We start from the raw sequence: 25,424 nt of genomic DNA, 5'->3' as shown, positions 1-25,424 counted from the left end.
ACGGGCTAAGCAAGAGCTTATTGATACCAGTAAGTGCTCTCTTTGTCTCTATCTCCCTCTCTCTCTCTCCCCCTCTCCCTCCTCCCTCCCCCTCCCCTCCCTCTCTTCTCTTCTCTTCTCTTCTCTTCTCTTCTCTTCTCTTCTCTTCTCCTCTCCTCTCCTCTCTTCTCTTCTCTTCTCTCTTCTCTTCTCCTCTCTTCTCTTCTCTTCTCTCTCTTCATACACACACTATACACATAACATATATATATGCATATTTGTAGATAAATATAGATATGCATGTAGGCATATGCATACATGTGCATATATACATGTATGCATATAAATGGATAGAAAATACAGATGGCTTATATATGTGTGTGGGTGGGTGTATAGGGATAGTAAGAATCTGTGTCATTTCACCAAGAACAGATCATATCAAATTAAGTTTATTTCCTTTTTTGGTAGGCTTATTTAAAAGACAGATGAGGAAAATGACATAGATGTTGTATACCTGCATTTCAGTAAAGCATTAAACAATGCTTTTGGGATATACAATTTCATGTAAAATGGAGAGATGAGACTAAGACATAACATAATTAGATAGACTTAGAAATGTTAAATGACTGGACTCAAAAAAATGATCTTTAAAAACTTTAAGTCAACTTGTCATGCCACTCTCCTTCTCATCCCCCTGGATCTTTTTCTACATGCTGCTCAACATTTTTTATTAATGACTTAACTGAAGGTATAACTAACATGATTTTGAAATTTGAAGATAAAACAAAGTTAGAAGGGAGATCTCATACACCAGCCTCATCACTGAGCCAGAACCAATCACTCTCTAATCCGATGGCATTTTTTGACTTCATTTTTCTTGACTTCTGCAGTTTTTTTTACATTTTCAATGACCCTCTCCTCAAGTTACTCCCTCCTCAAGTTTTCATATCACTGATCTTTCTTGGTTCCTCTTCTACCTGTCAAGATCTCCTTATAAGTCTTGTTTTCTGGACCAGGATCTATACCTTGCCCCCTAATTGCTGGTGTGCTCCAGGACTCTGTGTTGTGCCGTTTTTATCTTCTATATACTCTTTCTTGATTATTGCATCAGTTCCCGTAAATTCAACCATACATTCTGCTTATGCAAATGAAGCCCTAGATCTATATTCCTACCACTCTGCTCTCTCCTGAGCAAATTGCATATCTGCCCATTAGACATTTCCAACTAGATGTACTGTATGGATCTCAAATTCAATATCAACAAAACAGTTGATTATTATATCATCGATATTGTGTGTGTGTGTGTGTGTGTGTGTGTGTGTGTGTGTGTGTGTGTGTAAATTATATTTCCCCCTACACCTCCCTTCTTCCAAATTTCATTTTTTCGGTTGTGGCCCACCTCTGATCTTCAAGTATTCTAGATCACAATCAGATAGTCATCCTTGACTCTTTCCTTCATTTTCCTGACATCCAATCAGTTGTCATATCTCATTGTTCTACCTCCACAGTATCTCTCATACTTGCCTCTTTCTGTCTACCAAAATACATCTACCCTAACACATTATTTCCTGGCTGAAAATTTCTCCTCTTCCATTAGAGTCTAAACCCCTGAAAAAAAGGATTTATTCCATAAAACTTGGACTCAGTCAAAAGGCCGCACCCAATGACCTAGAAGCCCACATGTGGTCTCAAGGCTGCAGGTTCCCCACCTCTGCATTAGACTCTGAGCTCCTTGAAAGCAGGGCTAATTTTTTACTTTCTTTGTATCCACAATGTTTATCACAGAGCTTGGCCTATAGTAGGCACTTAATAAATGCCTGTTGACTTGACTTTACTCTCTTCAGTTTATCCTCCAAATAGCTGCCAGAATGATATCCTTTAGATATATGTCTGATCATGTCATTCCTCTACTCCAAAAATTCTAAGGACTTTCTATTACCTTTATAATAAAACACAAACATCATTGTTTATTTAGCATTTAAATTTCTTCATAATATGATTCCAACCTACCTTTTTAGACTTATTATGCACTACTCCCTGTTTATAATGTTCCTGTTTATAATGTTTATAATGTTATATATGTTTTAGGTTCCAATCACACTGGCCTATCTGTTGTTGCATATATGAAACATTCCATTTCTCATCTCCATAACTTTGAATAAGCTATCCCTCATGCCTGGATTGCACTCTCTCTTTACCTCTACTTCACAGAATTTCTAGTTGCCTTCAGGGTTCATCTAGAGAGTACCAACTTTTACACAAGCCGCATCCTGATTTCCCTAGTTGCTAGCACCCCACTATCATTACCACTACCACTGGTAACATTGTATTGACTTACCTCTATTCATGTTTTCCCCTTTGATGAAGTTTAAGCTTCTTGAGGTCAAAGATTGTTTTATTTCTATTTTTGTATCCCCAGTTCCTGGCACATAGTAAGTACTTAATAAATGCTGGTTGCTGAATGAATAAGTGTTACAAGGGGGGGATTCCTGTTCAGGTGTAGGTTTACCTGGATAACCCTTTTGAAATGAGAGATCCTTATTTTTTTCTGAGAATTTGAAAGAGTATAAACCTTCTCCTGCCATAAAACTTTATAGAAAATAATAGTATTACATGTTACATTTTAATTACTTTTCTATCGTATTTACTCCAAATTTTAAGTAACCAAGCTAATGTATAGAAAATTATGCTAATAATACAAAATATATACAAAAATTTATTTGGAATGTATTACATGACTTAATTGTTTAAAAAATGTAACTTTCTATATATGCTTTATGTATGTATGTATGTAAAAAATGTCCATTTCCTGGGTAAAGTCAATTAACTGCTGGGCAAAATATTCCAAAACCCTTTGGACGGGGAAGGAAAACAAATTTTGAAGCAGAAGTGACTAAGAGAAATTCCCTGACTTCCTTATAACAGAGAACTTAATAAAATTTTACATTTGAAGACAAGGCACCTAAATACACAAATTACAGAGCCCCAGCTTGCCATTCTGGTGTCTGTGGCAAATTTCAAAAACAAACGAAAAAAATATGGCCAAGGAAAGCAGCCTGATGATAGCTTTTGAATCTACTTTTTAAAAAGATAAATTCATTTGAGTATTGAAATAAGAATATTGAAATAAAAAATAATCAATTTTCTTAAGTTCTCTTTAGCAAATACATGCCATAATGGAGGTGGCACTATATCCAGACTGATCATTTTGTGGAAAAATACTTTGATTTACCCATTAGGTAGGTTTTACAGCTTATTGAGTATCTGTGGTAAACTTTTGTTTCAGAATTTGATTTCCAGGGGCAGCTAGGTGGCACAGTGGATAGAGCTTCGGCCCTGAAGTCAGGAGGACCTGAGTTCAAATCCGGCCTCAGACCAAACACTTGACATGTACTAGCTGTGTGACTTTGGGTAAGTCACTTAACCCCGATTGCCTTACTAAATAAATAAATAAATTTGTTTTCCTTCCCCCTTATTTCAATTCATAGTAAGAATATGGAGATCCCAAGGAATGCTAAACAAATTATTAGGGTGGGAATGTGGTTGAGGGTTGGCAAGCAAGACAGAGCCAAATTTTCCTGATGTTACTAATTATTCTTATTAAATAGCTGCTCATCTCAGTAGTTTTTGAGATGGCCAAAGAATGAGATTACTGTCAGTGATCTCTGAATTTCAGGGTTCTGTAGCACCTGATTGCCCCACCCTTGTTATCGCTGCAGAACTAAACCGTTCATATTATATTTTCGAGTCTTATGAATCTCTTCATCATTTTCATTTATCTGCCATGGTCACCAGACATTTTATCCCCTTGGTGACAGTCCACTATATATGAAATATTACCTTGTCCCTTCCACTTGGTGACTATAATAATAGTCTACACTTAGCATCAATAAAAAGAATCAAGAGAACTATGATTCCTATTATGTAGCTTTGAAAAAAGTGTTCCATTCTCCTTTGCCTCAGGTTCCCATCTGTAAAATGGAATTCATTTAGCTTTCCTATCTCACAGTCATAGATATAAGTACTGACCCTATAACCTATGGGAGACCCTTAGTAGAAACACAAAAACTATTAAATTCATTTCTTATGTATGTGTGTGCATGTATTAGAGTTATCTTTTTTTTGAGTAATGAGTTAAGATAGGAGAATCTTACACAAAATTATGCATGTAGACCTAAGCATGAAACTAGTGCAAAAGGATAAGAGAGCATACATATAACTTAAAGCTCACTCAGAAGACACTACTGCAGACATTTAAGTTATTAATATTCTTTAGCACTTGTCACCCAAGAACTTGCAAGCACTTTTTATTTCTCATTATGTTCAATCTCAATAAAACTTTGGGGGAGAAGACAGCAATATACTGCAACTCTGAGAGGGTTTCTATTCAGTGTCATGCAGAAAAAAAATGGGTCTGGAATTTGTTTATGTATCCTATCTTGGATCAAGAGATTACTAGCTAGCCAGAGTTTGGTCAGAAGGGGGAGGTAGTGGGAGAAAGGACCTTTTTGAAATGAGAATTAACTATGCAATGTCTGACCAGTAAGTGGTGCTACTTGGTTGTAAACAAGTGGAGGGAGCAGGGTGCAAGCAAGAAGAAGCATAGAAGAGGTGTGTCCAGCCAAGGTATAGATAAGTAAATTGGAGAATTGTGAAATGCTAAAGCAGGAAGGGAGGAATCTTAGACTGAGGCCTATTATGGTGAAGTGACTTGCTCAAAGTCAAAGAGAGAATTAGTAGCAGGACTATGACTATAAATCAGGACCCCTACTTCTCTCTTTACTGTTCTTAATATTAAGAGGTCAAACTAAGGTCAAGACATGATCCAAACACTCTGCTCAAAGATCAAGGAGACATGCAGGCATGGCGGATTAGAGTTGGTGGACAGTCAGGTTTTGGAGGCACATAATAAGACAAGAGTTACATGGTTAGGTATAACAAACAGACACTGGTTAAACAATTTGCTCCAACAATCCTATGCTCACAAGTGCATCTATTTAAAAACTCTTGATTTTCTGCTCCCTACTTACGGATAGGTTGGTACACCCTTCATGGTGGAATGAGGAAGTGGTACAATTGGGATGTGGAAGAAGGAAAGGGCTTCATAGGCCATTTCTTTCCTACAAAGTGAGTCTCAGGGGCCAGAGGGACAAAGTAAGACTCCAGAAGGGTTCTTAGAGACTGATTATCTGAAAACTGAAGATAGATAGTAGTGTCACATGTTCCTGGTTTTTTTTTTCTCTACAAGGGGAGAGGCTGAGACACCAAGTGAGAGTAGTGATTTTGCTCTGAGCCTCATTATTCAGTGTATCCTCACTTACATACAGAGAAATAAATATCTTAGTAAATTTTATTCCCTGGCATGCAGCAAGCTGTTTTAATTATGTTCATTTTAGGCTCTGATGATTAAAAATATGACACAACAAAGACAGTCTTGCTTGCTATAGATATATAATACAGTGTCTAATAATCTAAAAATATTTTAGCTAAATATCTTCTTATACGTAAGTGACTATACAGCATGCAAATGAAGGGGTTGTAGAACAAAAGGGCCTTATCTTATAGAGGAATCGGAAAAGAACTGCTCAATAAAATTTTCTTTTTGTTTTAACCTTAAAGTTGAGTTTAAAAGGAATGAAGTCATCATGGGTGAATGTGTGACTCATTCTCAGATTTTGGTTTGTGAAAAGTTTTTAGTGTTAATGAGAAGCTGGCCACTCAAAAGAAGAGGAGGAATGAAGAGACCTTGGACAGCAACCCCCAGCATGGGGAAACATGATGAGTCTGACCAGCAAAAGAAGATGGTAGTGATTAAAACCAGGCAGTCAGGATAGATAATATAAAAGGCAGAACCAATGAAATGGGAGAGTATTTCTTCCTGAGCATGAAGACCGGTAAAATAAGTGGAGCCCTGCAGGGTTTGTTCAGGCTTCTCTTGCAGCCGAGCCTTGGGGGCCTTGCTTCCCTCTTTTTCTTTTTCTTTTTCTTTCTTTTTTCTTTCTTTTTTTTGGCAATTGGGGTTAAGTGACTTGCCCAGGGTCACACAACTAGTAAGTGTCAAGTGTTTGATCTGAGGCTGGATTTGAACTCAGGTCCTCCTGACTTCAGGGCCAAAGCTCTATCCACTGTGCCACCTAGCTGCCCCCTTTTTTTTCTTTTTTTTTTCCCTTGCTTCCCTCTTGCTGGAGATGAACTGTGACAAGAAACAAATAAGGGATGGGTTGAACTGCTGCGGCTCTTATATTTGTGACTATATTTTTCAGACCTCTCAGACTTATCATGTAGGAACCCCAGGGAGGTGGAGGAATATAATGGAATGATCATGCAATTTGTAAAATGAACTTGTTGGAAGAGAGAAGTGTGACCCATTTCTGACTTCTGCACCTCTGGGAGGTGGGTTATGCCATGGAACTCTAGCCAGTAGAGACTTTAGAAATTCAAGAGTCATTTGCTTCCCTTTAGCTATCAAACTGAATTTTAATCTATGTAATAACCTTAGCATCCCCAACATTTTTTTTTTTTACTTAGCTTCTCTAAGGCATTATCAAAGGAATACATCAAAAAAGCTTGTTTTTTCATAACATCATTGCATTCGGGTACATATTGTTCTACTTACATTGTTACTCGCAGTGATATCCACCCTTCTCCTCAATCTCTTTGCCAGTCTTTCTCTCAAACACCCCCTTCCACACCCCCAGTCTCATTTAAATTTCTCAAAACAATGCAAATGAAGCAGACTTTTTCTGAAGCTGACATGGAAAAGAGTCCTTTATCTAACTCAGAAGCATCTAGTGATGGTGTTGGGATCTTATATATTTGACTTAAATGGAATTCATGCTTTCTCACAAGGTGTGTGCCTTTTGGAATTGCTCAAATCACTAATGTTGTTTCTACTAAGACTGGATATGGTTTGTGGTTTATCACTTAACACACAAGGGAAATGGTGCATTGGAAGCCAAGGAAATCAACCAATCAATAAACAATTATTAAATGCCTACTATATGCTCATCATTATGATAGACCCTGGGGATACAATTACAAAAAAAGAAATAACCAAAGAACTTATAAGCTCTGACCACACAATACCAGAGAATGAAAGTCTTACATCATATATATCCATATTGATTGAGTGAATTTTTTCCATTATTCTCAAAGGTTTGGTGTTCTTTTGATAAGAGTTGAAAGAATAAGAATTCTAGGTCAAAATCAGAACAGCTCTCTGTCTACTTGTTAGCAGTCCTTACGCTATATTGAACTGACCAAAAGAAGGTGTGGGACATTAATCTTCACATTTTTAAAATAAGAATGTTATCCTAGGAGCAGGAAAAACACCCCAAGCCAATGGTAGTTGGTCCTACCAATGGTTTGAAGGAAGACAAACCAGGGGTCTTGGGATTTATTGCTCATCTCTTAAACCTTACAGTCATCACAGCATAGAACTGGATCTAGAAGGGATTCCAGAGGCCATATAGTCCAAACCCCCCATTTGGCAGGTGAAGAATTTGAGACCCAGACAGGTTAAGTGACTTTGTTCAAGGCCCTATAGGTAGTAAACATCAGGGAAGGGAATTGAACCCGGATTCTTAGACTTCGGAGCACATGATCTAATGCTGTATCATGCTGCTTCCTCTTAGATTTCCATCCTCTAATATCAATAGTTGCATCAAATGTGTGTGGGTGTATATGTGTGTTTCTGGGCACAGACTCAATAGAACACATATTTGCATTTCTATAAAACTTTTCTCCCAAATAGCCAATAATGAAGGAGGAAGTAAGTATTTTTATCTCAATTTTCCAGAGGGCCAAGTGGAAGTAGGCCAAGATACACATAAATATAAAGGTTCACAAATGTGTGTATGAATGTATATGGGTGTGTACATACACACACATACCTATATGCATACAGAGATAAATAGAGAGGAGCTATCTCTCTACCTCCCTTACTCCCTCCCCACATTTATACATACATACACATAAAAGAAATACGGGCATAGGCAATAAAAATCTTGCTTCAGAGTCATGAATACCTGGCTTTAAGCCCTGTATCTGCTACATACTGGCTGGGAGCCCCTGGTACAAGACATTTATATCTCTCCCCCCACACATACCTCCCATGCTCCCAGATAATGCTCTAAGGCTATAGATTGCAAATGGTTGCTAACCTGCCCAGTAGAGGGAATTTCCCTATGCCAGTGAAATCATAGATACATATATTTTTCTTGGGGGTGGGGGTAATCAAGTGCTGAGGGAGATCCAAATATAAATGTATCTCTACAAAATATGTTTTCATTTTTAAAAAAATACCCTCTCAGAAAGATCATTTTCTTCCATGCAAAGGTTTTATGACCTATGTACCTTAGAAATGTTCACCTTTCCATTACATGGAAGGCAGGGGAGTGGTATGATACAGTGACTAGAAAGTGTGCCTAAGAGGAGAGAAGACCCAAATTCAAGTTCTCCTTTTAACACATAATGACTATATTCATGTGTGTATACATGTATACACACATATAATATATATTAGGTTATATATACTCATACACAATCTGTGTATACATTGATATATGTATATATTTATGAGTGTATATACCAAGATGTATATATATGTGTGTGTGTATATGCATATGTGTGTATTTGCATGTGTGTGTATATACACATACCTATATCTGTAATTATATACTGATAAGAATAGCTAGCACTTATATATCACTTTAAAGTTCACAATATACTTTATGAATATTACCATATTTTATCCTCACAACAACCTTGAAAGAGAGGTGCTATTATTATCCCCTTTTACAGCAGAGGAAACTGAGGCAGACAGAGGTTAAGTGACTTGCTCAGGGTCACACAGTGAGTAAATTTGTGAGGCTGGATTTGAACTCAGGTTTTCTTGACACCAGGTCCATAGCTATAAACTAGTTTTATAGGATCTGAGATAGAAGGGAGTCCTGAGACCATCTAGTCTAACTTTCTCACTTCACTACTGAGGAAAATTACATACACACACACACATACGCATATACATATATACATATGTGTATGTATGGATATATGTATATATATATACATATATACATACACACATACACACACATATAGACAGAGAGACAGAGAAAGACAGAGACAGAGAGCATTAGCTGTTATTGATCCTTCATTCTCAGAGGACCAATAACTTCACAAGGTTGATGTCTTGACTTGTATGTAAATTAGAATTAAGTGAGGCAGAGCTGCACAAAGTCATCAGCCTCACTTAGAGAGAGAGACAGAGAGACAGAGACAGAGACAGAGATAGAGAGAAAGAGAGAGGAATCTACCTCTACCAACGAAAGTTTACCACTGATGATTGTGACTGATATTCTTAGACAGTTACCCAGAGGCTCTTAGAGGTTAAGAAATGTGCTCATATTCATATAGCTAGCATGTGTCTGAGGCTGTATTTGCTACTAGACTACTCTCTTTCTCTTTCTCCTTCCTTCCCCCACCCCCTTCCATAATGGAAGATAAATATTTTCAAAATATATAGTATAGATTGTTTTTTAGCTTTTACATGGAGAGCAATTATCTTTCTAAATTATAATTTTTTAAAAAATATTAAAACATTTGCTTTTGTTTATTTTACAAAATAGATCCCAATTCTTATTTGCCTATTTAAAAACAGAATATTTCCAATTCATATGACTCAAAAGAGTGAATAAATATACTTGGGATCAGAGGAGGAGGTGAGTTCCAGGAAGGAACGAGCTGTAATTATTTTCTTCTTGCCATTACATGGCATCTGGTTAGGAGCAAAGCACATTTATGGAGTGATAATGCAACTATTAAGAATTTTCAACTTTGGTAAAATTTACTCCTCTCTGTCTCTGTCTCTGTCTCTCTCTGTCTCTCTCTCTCTCACACACACACGTATACATATGTGTTATATATATACTCATACATGTATATGTATGTTATATCTACACACTCATATACACATATATATATTCTGCTGAATTTCCACAATAGAATAATAATTATTCCATTAGTATCCTTTTCAGTTAGCACTTATTAAGCACTTACAAGGTGAAAGACACTTGTCTAATCATGGCATTTATCACACAAAAGACATAACTAGGCTCAGCTCTCCCCTAGAGACCATCCCACAATGAGGAAAGCTACAATTGGAAACATATGGAATAAAAAGAATTAGTAACTTTTCACAAAGTCTCATCAAAGGGCCACACATGCTGGTAAACTAATGGCATCAGAGGGGCATTAAGACAGTGTATTATAGCAGGATTCTTAGGAAGTCTTTCTGAAGTGAGGCCCTAAGGTCATAGCCATATGTTGTCCTCTGAGCTGTCTATCATGATGGAGTATTGTGTTTGCTTCCAAATGCTATATTTAAAGCCTACAACTGCTTTAAAATGAAGGACATTATAAAGCCCCCTCCTTACCCCAGTTTCTTTCATGGCCTTGAAAAGGACATTCATCTTACAGTCGTAACACAAAATTTTTAATGTGTGCAATGCTATTTTTCAAGAGTCCAAAACACTTCACTTGTCTTCTCTAGATAAGCTATATGGTGTTTATAGTTTTCCTTCCTTCCTTCCTGTTTAGCTTCCTTCCTTCCTTCCTTCCTTCCTTCCTTCCTTCCTTCCTTCCTTCCCTCCTCCTTACTCTACTACTGTAACCTATGGTTGGGAGAAAGAACATGGCACTAAGGAGTTCTGACCTCCTTTTTGTTCAGAAAAATACCATGGGGTAAGGGAAACTATATCATGTGGCAGGTGGAGGTTTTTATCCAGTTTTGTTTTGTTTTTTTAAATCTCATTTCCTAGTAGCAAGACCAATGACCAGAGAAGAATTCATACTTTTGGCAGGGAGAAGGGGTGCATGAAAGGAACAAATTTCTTTTTATAAAATGATTTTGCTCAAGCATTGTCCTGAGTCTGTTACCCTCCTTATGAGGCCATTTTTTTCCTGGTATTGCTAATTTCTTTATAACAAGGTGTGAAGGTTGACTTTTTGCTAAGATGAATTCTTATTTTTTCATGGTTACTTGTTGCCCCACTGATACCACAACAGAGATGATGGATCAAAAATTGATGATTGATTCACAACCAGTACATTCACCTGCACAATACCCTTGGATTTGTACATGTTTATACTTAGTTGTTTGCATGTTGTTTACTCCATTAGAACTTGAGTTCTCTGAGGACAGAGATGACTTTCTTTGTACAAATCTCCAATGCTTAACATAATTCCTAGAATGTTGTAAATGCTCAATAAATGTATATGCCTAATCAGTTTAATCTCTTAGCCTCAGTTTCTTTATTTGTAAAACTGAAGGTTACCATCAAGACGAAATGAGCACTTTGCAGATATTGACCCACTATGTCAATGCCAGCTATTACTGAGAACCTCCAATACTGAACCCGGTCCTTGTACACTCAGAGCTTTGGTAACGGACCAAAGACTACTTTTTTTTAAGCAATTTCCATAATAGCTCCTTAAAGGCCTAAAAGAGTGAAAATAACATTCAACATCTCTAAGTAGTTCCCAGAGCATGACCCAGGATGGAGAAATAATGATGTATACACACACATACACACACGTATGTATGTATATACATACAAATTTGTATATATATGTATATACTATTTGTATTTATATTTGTATATATATGCAAATATTATATCTATATATATTTGTATAAAGCATGGAGGCTTACAGAGTGCTTTGTACCAACAACCCCATGAAATACATAGTATAGATATTTGTATCCACATTTATAGGTAAGAAAACAGGCTCAGAGAGGTTCTTACAGTATTTTGTCAATACCAGTGTGGCAGTTGATCTGTCAATCTGTTACTTTTCCTTCTTACTGTATAACTGACCCACATCCTTTTCCAGTCATAAATGTCCCTGGGAATGTTTCTTATGCCAAATGTGGTACCATTAAGTTATGTGGTTTGTCATCCCCTAAATGGCACAGTATACAAGGCTTTATATCTCATGCCTCAGAAGGCACCCCCCATAAGTGTTACTGTGCAAACCACATTTGCAGCCTCTGGCTGTGTACTCTCTTTGTAGCTTGTAGGTTTCAGCTTCCTGACACAAGTGACCTATGACATTGATTCAACATTTATGAAGCCTTAGGATGCTCAAAGCACTGTTGTAGCACCTGAGAGGAAAAAACATATTTATACAGTGCTTTGTACTCTCAAGTGCTTCATATAAATTATCTCATTTGATTGTCCTACAAACCTGTGAGGTAAGTGGAACAAGCATTTTCTTGTTTGTTTGTTTGCTTTAACAGGGTAGTGATTTAACTGGTACAGGGTACTCCTGGTGAGAAAATTTCCTCTACCAATCCAAGTTACCATCAAATCTGCAACTTAAAGTCTAAGACAGGTGTCAAACTCATTTTAGCTGCATGAAGCCTACAATACTGCAAGCCAGATTAAAATGTACTTCCTATCTGTATTAACAAAAAAAAAGAAATATTTAAACATGTGTGGTTTTCTAAGACAATATGTGGCCTGATGGAATACTTATATATGTGTTTAGTGGCCCCTATTTCTATTTGGCTTTGATACCGCTGATCTAAGAGAACTGCCTAGACCACTGAGAGTCACTTGCCTGGGGTCACCCAAAGGGTTCATGTCGAAGGCAGGAAAATCCAGGTTTTCTCTGTTCTAAAGGTGGCTCTCTATCCACCAAGACATTGCCTGCTTCAGACTACATGGATTATTCACCCTATTTTAGAAATAAAGAAACTGAGGGTCAGAGAAATTAGCCAGTTTTTGGAGAAACTGCCTGGTTATATAGGTAACAAGTATTTATTAAGCTTGCAATGTGCTAGTCACTATGCTAAGCACTGGGGTCACAAATATAAGGGGAAAAAAGGCAGTTCCCACTCTCAAGTAGTTTACATTTTAATAGGGGGAAGGCATACAAAAGGGAGTGCAAGAATGAAGGTACCTGCTTAAGGTCGTGATGCTGAAGTTCGGAAAGTCAGAAACACAACTAGGTTGGGCAGCTTGGGCCCCACTCCAAAATGGAGGCCCAAGGAGGAATTTGCTAATGGAAGAAGAGGATCCTTCAGGGGGAGGAGGCTTCAGGCACTCATGGAGGTTAGTGGGGTGCTTAAGAAGCTCCCCTTAGGCAGGGTATAGCTTCTTTGTGGCAATATGAATCTGCCTTCCCAAACTCACATCCAATCTATTCTTGGCTCTCGGTGGAACACTGACTCAGGCCACTGCTGTCCTCAGGGCACCAAAAAGAGGACCAGAAGTTCAAAATCCTCTGGGCTTTTCAAAGTTTCCAAAGTCCTCCAGCCAAGGAGAGAGAGAAGACTGAGACTGAGGTCAAAGAGAAAGTACTCTCCTTCTCATCCTTGAAGCTTCCTCTTCAGGAGATTTTTAAAATAACATTTTTCCAGCGCTAATCTAGAAAAATGTATTACATCTAGACCTAGAACTATGTAGTTTATTTTCTCTTTGTACTATAGATTTGGGTAAAGGTGAGAGACAGAGAAAGAAGATAAGTAGCAAGGCTATATTTCTTGTGCTATGATAAAAACCTAAAAGATAGAATTTTCGATTTGAAAGAGACCTTTAAGGTTCAACAACTACTTGATACAGGAATTACACTTGCACACTCTCTGGAAAGTGCTCATTTAGCCACTGTTTGAAAAATTCCAATGATAGTGTCCTGGACCATGGCTGACGCGGACCAGTGGTTCTAGATAGGGACTGTAATGAAAGGCGATATCTAGATACCGAATAACACATATCAAAAATGCTTACTTAACAATAGCATGGTAAGGCTACTCAGAAAGGATACTGCAATGTTTTGACTGCAACCCCTCTTGTCTCAGTAATGAAATGTATCTGATCACAAGAATAAGTTTGATCAGAAGGCCACTGTAATACCTTCTCCTGAAAAAAAGAATTCTAGACATTGGTTGACTTCAATGGGCAATGCAGCATCCATAAGGTTGTGATTTTTCAGTCATTTTCAGTCACATTTAACTCTTCATGACCCCATTTGGGATTTTCTTGGCAAAGATACTTGAGTGATTTGCCATTTCCTTCTCCTGCTCATTTTGCAGGTGAGGAAACTGAGGTAAACAGGGTTAAGTGACTTAGCCCAGGGTTACACAGCCAGTAAGTGTCTGAGGCCAGATTCAAACTCAGGAGGATGAGTCTTCCAGACTCCAGGCCCAACACTCTTATCTACTGTGCTGCTACTTCCTGGTGGATTGGTCTTTTGTATGTATGAGATTAGTTCTTAGATTAATTAGTTTGTGAATTCAAAAAATAATTTTGATAATTTCAAAATAATTTTTCCTTTTAATTCTATGAATGTTATCTTATGTTTTTAAATAAGTATTCTAAGAAAAGAGTCATAAGATTTATCAGACTACTAAAGATTTCCCCTGATGCAAAGAAAGTTAAGAATTTGCCTGAGATGAAGTAAAAAGACATCAGTGGCTCAAGTCTCCTAGGCCAATGGATTCTTTTTTTTTTAATTTTTAGGCAATTGGGGTTAAGTGACTTGTCTAGGGTCACACAGCTAGCAAGTGTCAAGTGTTCTGTCTGAGGCCAGATATGAGCTCAGGTCCTCCTGACTTCAGGGCCAGTGCTCTATCACTGTGCCACCTAGCTGCCCCAGGCCAATGGATTCTTGAGGATAGCTTCTCTTCCTTTTAGGCAACATCTAGCCTAGTCCACATGGCAGAGACCCTAATTGATATTGATCCTACTACACAGATGGAGAACATATTGGCCCCCAGAGGTAACCCAGGTCACATTTAACAAGTTCTAATACTTAGGTACTCATCCTCTAATCTAATATGATAACAGGGAACTGGCCAGCTGGGAACCTAGTCATCAGGCAGCTCCGACTACTTACAAGTTGTGTTTGTCCTTCCTTCTCCAAGAGGACCATGACATCGGGGAGATGATGACATGACTTGCAATTGACTTTGATTTGAGTGAGGGAGGGATGTACCAGGTTACCAGCCTCACTTTCTCTTCCAGAGAGACTGTCTGGGTCCAGTGGCCAGATATTGATCAGGATGATTGGAGCTGGCCCAGGATGCAATGGGAGACCCCAGCTCTTTTTTTTTTTTTTTTCCCTATCAGAAGCACTTTATTTAGCCTGGGTTGGGGGGAGGCGGGGAGGGAGTCTTGTCAGTCTGGCTGCTCCATTCTTGTACCTGTCATGACCTGGGCAGGGCTATGCCCACCGGCTTTGCAGGGAAATCAAGGCCAGAACCACGGAGGTGAGAGGGATTCCAGGAGAGTTATCTGGGAGCGAGGTTCTTCTGCACGACCGCCCGTGGACACCGACAGGGGGTCGCTGGTGTGGGTCCACAGGTATGGATTTCTGTCATCTTGACCGTAGCACGTGTGTACTCCAGCATGGCTCGGATTCATGTCCTCTATCTGGTGTTGGAACTCCTTGTCTCTTTGTTCCACCACCAAGTTTTCCGTGTCGGGGTCCCCCCTGATCAGCACCCAGAGCTGGAGGAGGTCCTTGCTGGGCTTGCAGTGGACAACCACTGAGCTGCCTTCCTTCACTAGGGGCGGTGATGTTCATGGAGGGCTTGCTGTAAACATCTTAGGGAGGGCTGGTACATATGACATTCGTGCCCCAGGTACATGGCCGGAACCTCTTCTCCACGGGGAGCATCGCCTTGAAAATCAACCGTTGCCAGGCGGAAGTAGTCTGCCTTCAGGGGTGTGTAGCAGCTAATGGTGATGGAGCTGCTCAAAGGGCGGATGTTTCCTAGTTTCATCCTAATTTCGGGAACCAGGCTCCAGAAATCTGCAAGGGTGGGTGGATGGTAGCCGGAGGCCCAGGAAGTGTGGCCCTTGCAGCCCTCCCGGACCCTTCCCGCTCGCATCCCCCCATCTTGCTCACTCTCCCATACCTCCTCTCCCGTGCCCTGCCAGCTCCCCCCCGGCCCTTTTAAGCTAAGATTTTTTCAGGTTCTCACTTTGAGTGAGGTAATGCCAATTCAGTGAATAGGCCTCTTTAAGAAGTGAGTCAAGGGATGGCCCCGATAACCAAAATCTCCCTCTTCCTGGCCCCGGCCCTCTCCTTATCCTTGTCCTTTTCCTCTCTGGGGTTTACTGGCTAGATTTCTTTCTCAAAGACCAAGTCTTAAACCCAATTCACTCTGAAGCTAATAAATTAGACAATGGGTCCCTGCCCAAGCAGCATTTAATGGTTATATTTTGGGCTCTCCTGGCTCAGAGTGAAAGTATTGTAACTGTTTCTCTTTTGGCCAGCAACCCTGAGGGTTTCCCCTCCCAGTTTGATTTTTTTTTTTTTATTAAAAGGGTCATCCTTTGATTCACTTCTTAAAAAAGGCTTATTCACTGAATGGGCGTCACCTTACTCAAAGTGAGAACCTGAAAAGACCTTAGCTTTAAAGGATCAGGGTCTCCCATTGCATCCTGGGCCATCAGTCATCCTGATCAATATATGGCCACTGGACCCAGATGGCTCTGGAGGAGAAAGTGAGGTTGGCAACCTTGCACATCCCTCCCTCCCTCAAATCAAAGTCAATTGCAAGTCATGTCATCACCTCCTTGATGTCATGGTCCTTTTGGAGAACCAAGGACAAACACAACACAATATGATAACAATTTGGACAAAGTATGGTGCTACTTGTCAATGACCTCAAGAAAAAGTAAATTATTCACAAACCAGAAAGACACATTGATACAGAGTAACTTTTCAAATGAGTTATAACAAATAATTGAAGAAAGAGACCAAAACAGAAGTGAATCCACTACATGACATAGACCTATGCATCTGTATAAGCATGGCCAGGGAAGTGTAGAGTATAATGTCAACAAAGTAGCTAAGTCAGAGATGCTTTAGTAGGGTAAATGTGTCCCATAAATCACCAATAATATGACAGTCACCAAGGAAATGCACAATAACACATATGACCATCATAATAGTCAAGGCAAAAAATTCAGGGAAGATTGACATTGATTTCATCTATATTAAAATTAAAGGAAAAGAAAAATTCAGTAGCTCTCCCTAGGCATGCTTACAAAATTGTATTTTGAGTAATGACTTTAGGGATTATGGCTATGAACTTGTTATATAAACACCATCTTGCATGCTCTTTTTGTTATTTAAAAGATATCAGTTGTCTGCTTTTTCCCACTTGTTTATCCAGAATCTATGTAATGATGTAACAAGCATTTTGGTAGTAATTTCACTGAAGAATTTTGCAAGAGCTGTTTACCATGGGGTCAAGTCAGAGGTATTCAGCTTCCTGAGAACTCTCATTTAATTAAGAAGAGGGTTAAATGGAATTAAATTATTCCATTTTATTTCTCCAGATCTCACTAATCTGGAGAACTTTTTTTTTCCCTGTACCTTCTTAGCCCTGACACAGGAGTTCACGAAAGACAACATTAGCACAGGCCCCTGGGTGGACTGTTTATTGAGCTTCTATATTTTTAAGAAATTCTACCTATTCTTAAAATCCCACTCAAATGCTACCTCCTTTAGGAAGTCTTCTAGAAAAGTCTCTCTTAGACTTCACACACAACTTTATTTTGTAATGCTCTAATGCATTTATCATGCAATATAATTTTTATAGCAAATTCCCTTAGCAAAGCCCTATACTGATGCTTTATAGGGAATAGAAAGGACAGGCCTTGAAAATCATGAAAATGATGCCAGCAGGCTTCAAGTAATATCCTGACAACAGATAATATCTGATTTCTGACCCACCAATCTAGCTCTCAGTTGTGAGACTCATCACTAGTAAGCTGATCATTTGGTGATGAATTCTCTGACTATGAAAAGCCATGAAACAAACAAAAAAAAATAATAATTTTTCCCTTAGTCCTGCAAGGTCTATTTCTGATGGTACCAGATTGGTGGAAAAGGAGACAGAATGTGCTAAGAATCCTAAAGTTTTTTAGATCACACATAATCATTAACTTAACTACTTGTACTATAAATGTGAGACCCTTGCTCAATTACCTAGTAGACATATGACAGGAGGAATTGAATCATATCAATATTGACATTGACATGCACTTGGTCCTCTTCTATTTAACATTTTTATGAATAGCTTGGATAAAAGCATAATTTATATGGTTATTAAATTTGCATACATCACAAAGTTGGAATGGATTTTTAACATATTGGGTGACAGAGTCAAGATTCAAACAGATCATAACAGGCTAGCAGGCCTTCACACCCTGTGGCATGCCAAAGGATTTCAGGCCATTCCTGAAAAATGTAGAGAAAAACATCCTTTGTATGTAGAGGCAATCCTTTGGCATGCTACAAGCAGCCCTCAGGCTGTAAGTGGCCTGAGGGCCACAGGTTGTGCAGGCCTGGGCCGGAGCATTGGAATGAATCTAATAAAATGTAACCAAGAGGGATAAATATGAAATCTTGCCCGTAACTATGAAAAATTGGTTTCATAACTATAAGACAAGACAGATATGATTAGATAGCAATCATGCCACAACAAAAACAAACAAACAAAAAAACAGACAAATAAACAAAAGATCCTTAATGCAATCTTTGGCTGAATTAAGAGGGGGATAGTTTCCTGACTTGAATGTCTCAGTGTACTCTGGGCCTGATCTGATCTCATCTAGAGTATTTTGTTTAGTTCTGAGCACCATACCTTAGGAAATGAAAATTATTCAGCAAAAGGCAACAAGGATAATTAGAGGGCCTTATGTCTATCTCATATTGGTTGAAGAAATGGGCTATAGGGCAAAACTGTGGAATCCTGCCCATTTCTATTGGAGACACAATAAACCTTGTCTCTTGACTGAAAGAAGGCTTGAGTGGTTGAATTCTTTTGAGGCAGATCCACTCTGTACCCTTGCATTATGAATTTTCTAGCACCCCTAGACTGTATTAATGTTTTACTCTTCTTGACCCCATTTGGGGTTTTCTTGGCAAAGATACTGAAACAATTTGCCATTTCCTTCTCCAGCTTATTTTACAGATAAAGAAACTGAGGCAAACACAGTTAAGTGACTTGCACAGGGTTGTGTGTGGTTTGTCCTTCATTCTTGAAGAGGACCATGACATCAGGAAGATGATTCTATGACTTGCAAGTGAATTGGATTACAGTGAGGGAGGGCTGTGCAAAGTCACCAGCCTTACTTTCTCCTCCAGAGCCATCTGGGTCCAGTGGCCAGATATGGATCAAGACAACTGGAGATGTCATCTAGTAAGTGTATGAGGCCAGATTTGAACTCAGATCCTCCTGAATACACAGCTAGCACTCTATCCACTGTGCCATCTAGGTGCCCTTAAGATTCCTAGGTCTTTGGTAATTGCTTGGAGTGGAGTGGATACCCTACCCTTCCATGGAATCACACATTTCATCAGTAGGCCAGTCTGTGGTGAAAGAGCTCCAGCCAAGTCCCTGAGAGGAAATTGCTTGGGGGGAGGAAGAGAAACTCTCCTTCTTCCAGATGACCAGAGGCAATAGCAATAACTGGAGTGCTAATGGCTGAAAACAGAGGAAGAATTTGAAGACAGATGTGGAAAGACAATTTGGGACAATGATAGTTTTGGGGAATGAGATCCTGCATGGCAGAGAGGTGTCATTTGTGCTCTCTGGAAAGTCACTAATCCTAGAAGCCCAGGAGAAAGCTATACCTAAGAGGAATTTTGTAAAAACTTTGTAAAAGAGACAAAGGACTTTCTGAGAACTAGGTGTTGTGAGTTTTTTTGGCCACATATTTAGTTCACTACTATTTTACTTTAAGTTTGAGCATACCCTACCCAGGGATCTCATTTGTGCAAGGGGATAGTCTGTACCTAGTTCAGGGGAAATGTTTCCCTTTTTAGTAAATCCCTTTGCTAAAAGTTAATTGATGCTACTGGCTGATCATCAGTGGGAAACATAGATAGGGGCCTGTAAGCAAAAATACTAGAAACCCACACTCATATGATCATAGCATTAGTCACTTGCCCTCTGCAGACTCTGCCCGACTTTGGGCAAGTTCAAGGACAGGTTGGGGCAGTGGGTCCAGAGAAGTATACTATATCTCTGACAGCTAATAAATGTGTGACTTATCTTTAAAGGGTGGAGGAGGTATTGAGGGAATCCAATATTCTGAAGCTGATTCTGAAAAACAGAAAGAAGTTGTCTGCTGAATATTGCTTAATGAAATTATGTAACCCAGCTAATTTAGCTCTACATAGATTAATGTTATTGATGTGGTTTGGGGTTGCTGGGAACCCTGAAATGTCAGGATACAGGGCAGCTTTTGCCTAGAATGAATTCATGCATTCAAACTTTCTTCCAGTCAAAATGACAAGGTTTATTGTAATGCCAGTAGAATAGGCAAGATTCTTAGGGAATCTGCATCTTAATGTTGTGAGACTGATGCTTATATACAAAAAGCACAATGAAAGGATCTGGATGGAATTAAGGAGTGGTAAGTAATAGTCTGGGGTGGGCCAGGTGAAATAGTGAAAAGAATATTAAGTAGTCTGGGGTAGGCCAGGTGCCATACAGAAAGGAATATTAAGGAGGCTAATTAGGTGATCCAAATGGGATTAAGGAGTGGTTGGTATATGTAAGTAGTCTGGGTTGGGCCAACAGGACAGTGAAAGGACTGTCAAATAAACTAATTAAGTGATCTAGGTGGACTAGGGTAGGCCAGATGCATTGCTTGGAGGTGCCAGTGATCAGGGCTACTAAAATGTATGGGAAAATTCAGGTAATAGGTTGCTTTCAAAGACATAGTCTTTTCCTTTTAGGGATCCAACTCCCACCACCCCATCATTGTCTTGGTTGGGCCCTAATTGATGCACACTGATGCTTTTGCTCTTCTCTCATTTATACTATAAATATTTCCTGCACTCTCCCAAACTTTCTGGGGTATTGGAAAGAGTACTAAATTTGGAGTCAGAGGTTTGAATCCAAACTGGGTTTGAATCCAAACTCCTGCCACATTAATCCTACATCAATAACCTTAAGGAAGTAATTTTGCCCTTAGGATCTGTTTATTTATCTGTAAAATGAGGGGGATGGAGTATTTGACTTCTAATGTCCCTTTCAGTTCTATATCTATAAGTACCTAGATGGTATAGTGGGTAGAGTTCGCTCCTCTCCTTAATGCTACAATTCAAATTCCCTCAGTAATACCCTTCGATGGTCTGTTTCTTTGTTCCAGTCTCTGATAAAGTGTTAGCTCTTCTCCTTGCCAAGATCAATGCTTGTATTTGTGACTTTGATCCCACTACCTTCTATCCCTGCTGGGAGGTTTCCTCTTTGATCATCTATTCTCCTCCCATAATTTTCAATTTTGTTTATCCTTTAGGGTCATCCCCTGATGCCTACAAATGTTACTAGATTTACTCCCATCCTAAAAACCAAACAAAAACAACTTCACTTGACCTTACCGATCTAGCAAGAGGTCATTTTGTATTATTCCTACCTTTCATAGCCAAAAGATAAAAGCTCTCTATACTCTTTGTCTCCACTTTTCCACTTCCCACTTTACTTCTCAATCCCTTTAAATCTAGCCTCTGTCCTCATTACTCACCTCTGCCAATCAACTGAATTCATGCTATGGTCAGCAGTGACTCTATGGCAAAGTCTTATTAAAGGTGTCTGGAGTACAAGCATTACAACTCAGAAAAAACAGGGTTTTTTTTGTTTTTTGGTGTTTTTTTGTGTGTGTTGGTAGTGTTGTTATATTTTCTCTCCTGGTCTTCCCTGATATGTGGGGAGAGGGGAACAGAGAGAGGGAATATTTTAGGGATTTTCTCAGAGTCTTCTCTCAAATGCCTTGCTCAAGACCCCGCCCCCCCCCCCCAAAGTCAGTGGCTGACCCTATGCTGGTTGATTCAGGTCCATTCCTGAAAGGGACAAAGTGAGGGGTGGGAGTAGGATAGGGGAGAAAACAGAGAGGTTTTCCCCCTTAGGTTCTCAAAGCTCAAGCCCCCAATATATAAGCTCCTGCTTCCAGCCTTCAAAGATCTGAAGAAGTCATGTTCATCTCAATATTAAGAGAGACCTGGCTAATTCCAACAAAAAGCTGTGATTTTTAAGCCATGTGAAAGGAGGAAAAGGAGGAGGAGGAGGGGGGGAGGAGGAGGAGGAGGGAGAGGAGGAAGAAGAGGAGGAGGAGGAGAAGGAGGAGGAGGAGGAAGAGAAGGAGAAGAAGAAGGAGGAGGAGGAAGAGGAGGAGAAGGAGGAGAAGAAGAAGGAGGAGAAGGAAGAGGAGGAGGAGAAGGAGAAGAAGGAGGAGGAGGAGGAGGAAGACAAAAAGGAGAAGAAGAAGAAGAAGGAGAGGAGGAAGAAGAAGAAGAAGATGAAGATGATGATGATAGGGGAAGGGGTTAGGAAATAAGAATTTATATAGTGCCTACTGTATGCCAAGGATTGTGCATATTTTTACAAATAGTATTTCATTTGATTCTTACAACATCCCTGGGAAGTAGGTAAAAATAAGGGATGGAACCACTGCTTGGGGGTGGATGGGATGATAATACAAAGTAAGACCATGAAGGATTGTAAGTTCTTCAAGATCAGGGACTATTTTATTCTGAAGTTGCATCTCTCAGGCCCAGCACTGTGTCTGGTATATAGTAGGTGCTTAATAACTTTTTGATTGATGCTAAATGACACTAGAAGGAAAGCTAGTCAATGAAAGTCTTATCTTGCAACAATGCTAGGCCTAGAAATAATAGGTCAAAAATAGTTAATAGATATTTGAAACCCAAGGAAATATCAAGAGAACAACCCAGCTTCCCTTAGTAAAAGTTATCAAGGCAGGGAGAACTATGTCCTAGAATAATAAAAGAAATATTGAATATGATTGATAAATTACAATTGTTGAACTCTGAAAAACTGGACAGAATAGAAAACATGCTATGGGTCTGAAGAAGGGAAATATTTGACAACAACTTTTGGGAAAACTGGAAAGTAATCTGGTAGAAAAAAGGTTTAGACCATAATTTTATACTATATTCCACAATAATCTCAAAATGGATACATGACATCAATATGAAAGGACATATAAATAAAAAAAAAAAGAAGACTCCAAGACCAGGTGCCTTTCCCAGCTCTGGCTAGGGGTAAGTTGCTAACCAAACAAGGGATAGAGATGATCACAAAAGATAAAAGAGGTAACCCCAATTTTATGAAATCATGAAGCTTCTGTATGAACAAAATCAATGCATTTAGGATAAGAGGGGAAGCTGTTGATTGGGAGTGGAATCTCTGCATTCAACATCTCTGATAAGGGTATTATAACCAAGATATATAGGCTAATACAAATATGTAAAACCAAGAACCATTCTAAAAAGGATAAGAGATCAAGAAAAGTAAAATCAACAAGCATGTATAAAATAACTTATAGCTGCCAGGCACTATGCTAAGCACTGGAAATACCAAAAAAAAAAAAAAAAGGGCAAAGACAGTCCTTTATTCCCTCATGGAGCTTGCAATCTAATGGGATACAAAGAACTATGTGCAAGCAAGACATAATACAGAATAAATTGGAGATGATGAACTAGCATTAAATGCAGTGGGGCAAGAAAGGCTTTTTGCAGGTGGGCTTTTAGCTTAAATATAAAGGAAGCAGGGAAAGCCAGGGGGGAAGAAATTAGGGGGAAAGAATTCCAGACACTATGGGGGGAGGGGAGGTCAAAGGATAGGAACAAAGAGTTCTCAAAAGTGGGATTGCAAAATATTAACAATCATATGAAATATTGTTATTAATCACAAATCAAAGACACTAAGAACTCACCTCATACTCAGAAAATTATTAAGTTGATAAAAATAGTCGATGTCAAAGGGTTTGCAGAAGATAGGCAAATTAATACTCCATTGATGGAATAGTAGATTGGTCTAACTATCCTGAAAAGCAATTTGGAATTAAGTCAAGGAAATGACTAAAATGTCCCTGTCCTTTGTCCCAGAATTTCCATTTTGAGATAACCCAAAGAGGTCAAAGACAAAAGGAAAGGTCCTAAATACACAAAAACATTAATAACAGCATTTTTGTGGTAACAGTGCATTAGGGAAAAAAAAAAAACCCAGATCTTCATCAGGAGGGGAATGGCTAAAAGAATTTGGTACATGAATGTAATGGATGAAACACTAAGAATGGATATGTAGAATTTAGGGATGCGTGAGAAGATTTATATAAACTGATGGCAATTGATCAAAGCAGAACCAGGAAAATAACATATAATAAAACACTAAAATAACATAGAAAAGGAAAAAAAAACAAAAAGAAAAAAATTAAAAGTTGTATAATTATAATAGCCAAAGTTGGCCACAAGGAAAAGGCAAAACATTTCCTTCTTTCTTTGCAAAGGAGGGAAATAATTAATACAGATTAAGACTCAGTTGTGTTATGTAGTTTGTTAATTAACTTTTTCTTTTTTTTCTTATTAGCTACAAGGGTTGGATAATGGAGAATGGGAATTATAAATGTAGAAATGAAAGTGAAATGAAAACAAAAGATATTAGTAAATACTTTCAAAAGACATAATAAATTGCCCAACAGACCAACACAACAAATCAAAAGTTGCCCTTACTTGCCATAGAAGTGAGGCAGTTCCCTGGTGCCATAGACAGAGTGCTGGACCTAGTGTCAGGAAAACCTGAGTTCAAATCTGGCCTCAGACACTTACTACCTGTGTAACCTGGGCAAGTCACTTAATCTTTGTTTCCCTTAGTTTCTTCAACTGTAAAACAGGGATAACAATAACACCTACATCCCAGGGTTATCGTAAGAATCAAATAATATTTGTAAAGGGCTTAGGAAAATTCCTGGCACATAGTAGGCACTTAATAAATGCTTGATCCCCCTTTACTCACAGTTGCCATCTAGCTCCACTGCCAAGCTGATACAATCTATCTTTATTGCTTGGTTTTCCCTTTTTCTGGTTGTAATTGGTTTGAATGGTGTATTCTCATTATGATTCAGACTCTGGTATTTGACTAATCATGTCATACCTAACACTTTGGTATTCTCTGTCTTTCCTTCATTTAGCCAGACACATTTGTATTACTGACAAACTTGACTTCCACATGGATTTACCATCCCAACTGTCTATACCACTTACCTTGTTCTTCGTTCTGATGTGCTAAGGTGGATTCCACATAATATAGTTGTAGACCCCATTTATATAGTGCTTTAAGATTTATAAAACATCTTCCAGCCCCATGACTCAAGTAGTACATTGTTGACCCCATTTAAGAGACGAGGAAACTAAGACTCTCAAATGTATAATGACTTGGATATGACCAAAAAGCTACTAAGCATCAAAATTGAGATTCAAACCAAAGCTTCCAGGCCATGTTAGCCATTCACCTTCCTCTGAATTCCTATGATTGGACTCTGGTATCTGTCTCCAAATACAATATTCTGTCTTGATCCACTATTACATGGCCAGAAATCAAGGGTTAATTGATT

This window comes from Vombatus ursinus, unplaced genomic scaffold, assembly GCF_900497805.2.
Source record: "Vombatus ursinus unplaced genomic scaffold, bare-nosed wombat genome assembly UNPS02015255.1, whole genome shotgun sequence".
In the NCBI taxonomy this organism is placed as follows: domain Eukaryota; kingdom Metazoa; phylum Chordata; class Mammalia; order Diprotodontia; family Vombatidae; genus Vombatus; species Vombatus ursinus.
This window is presented reverse-complemented; position numbering follows the sequence as displayed.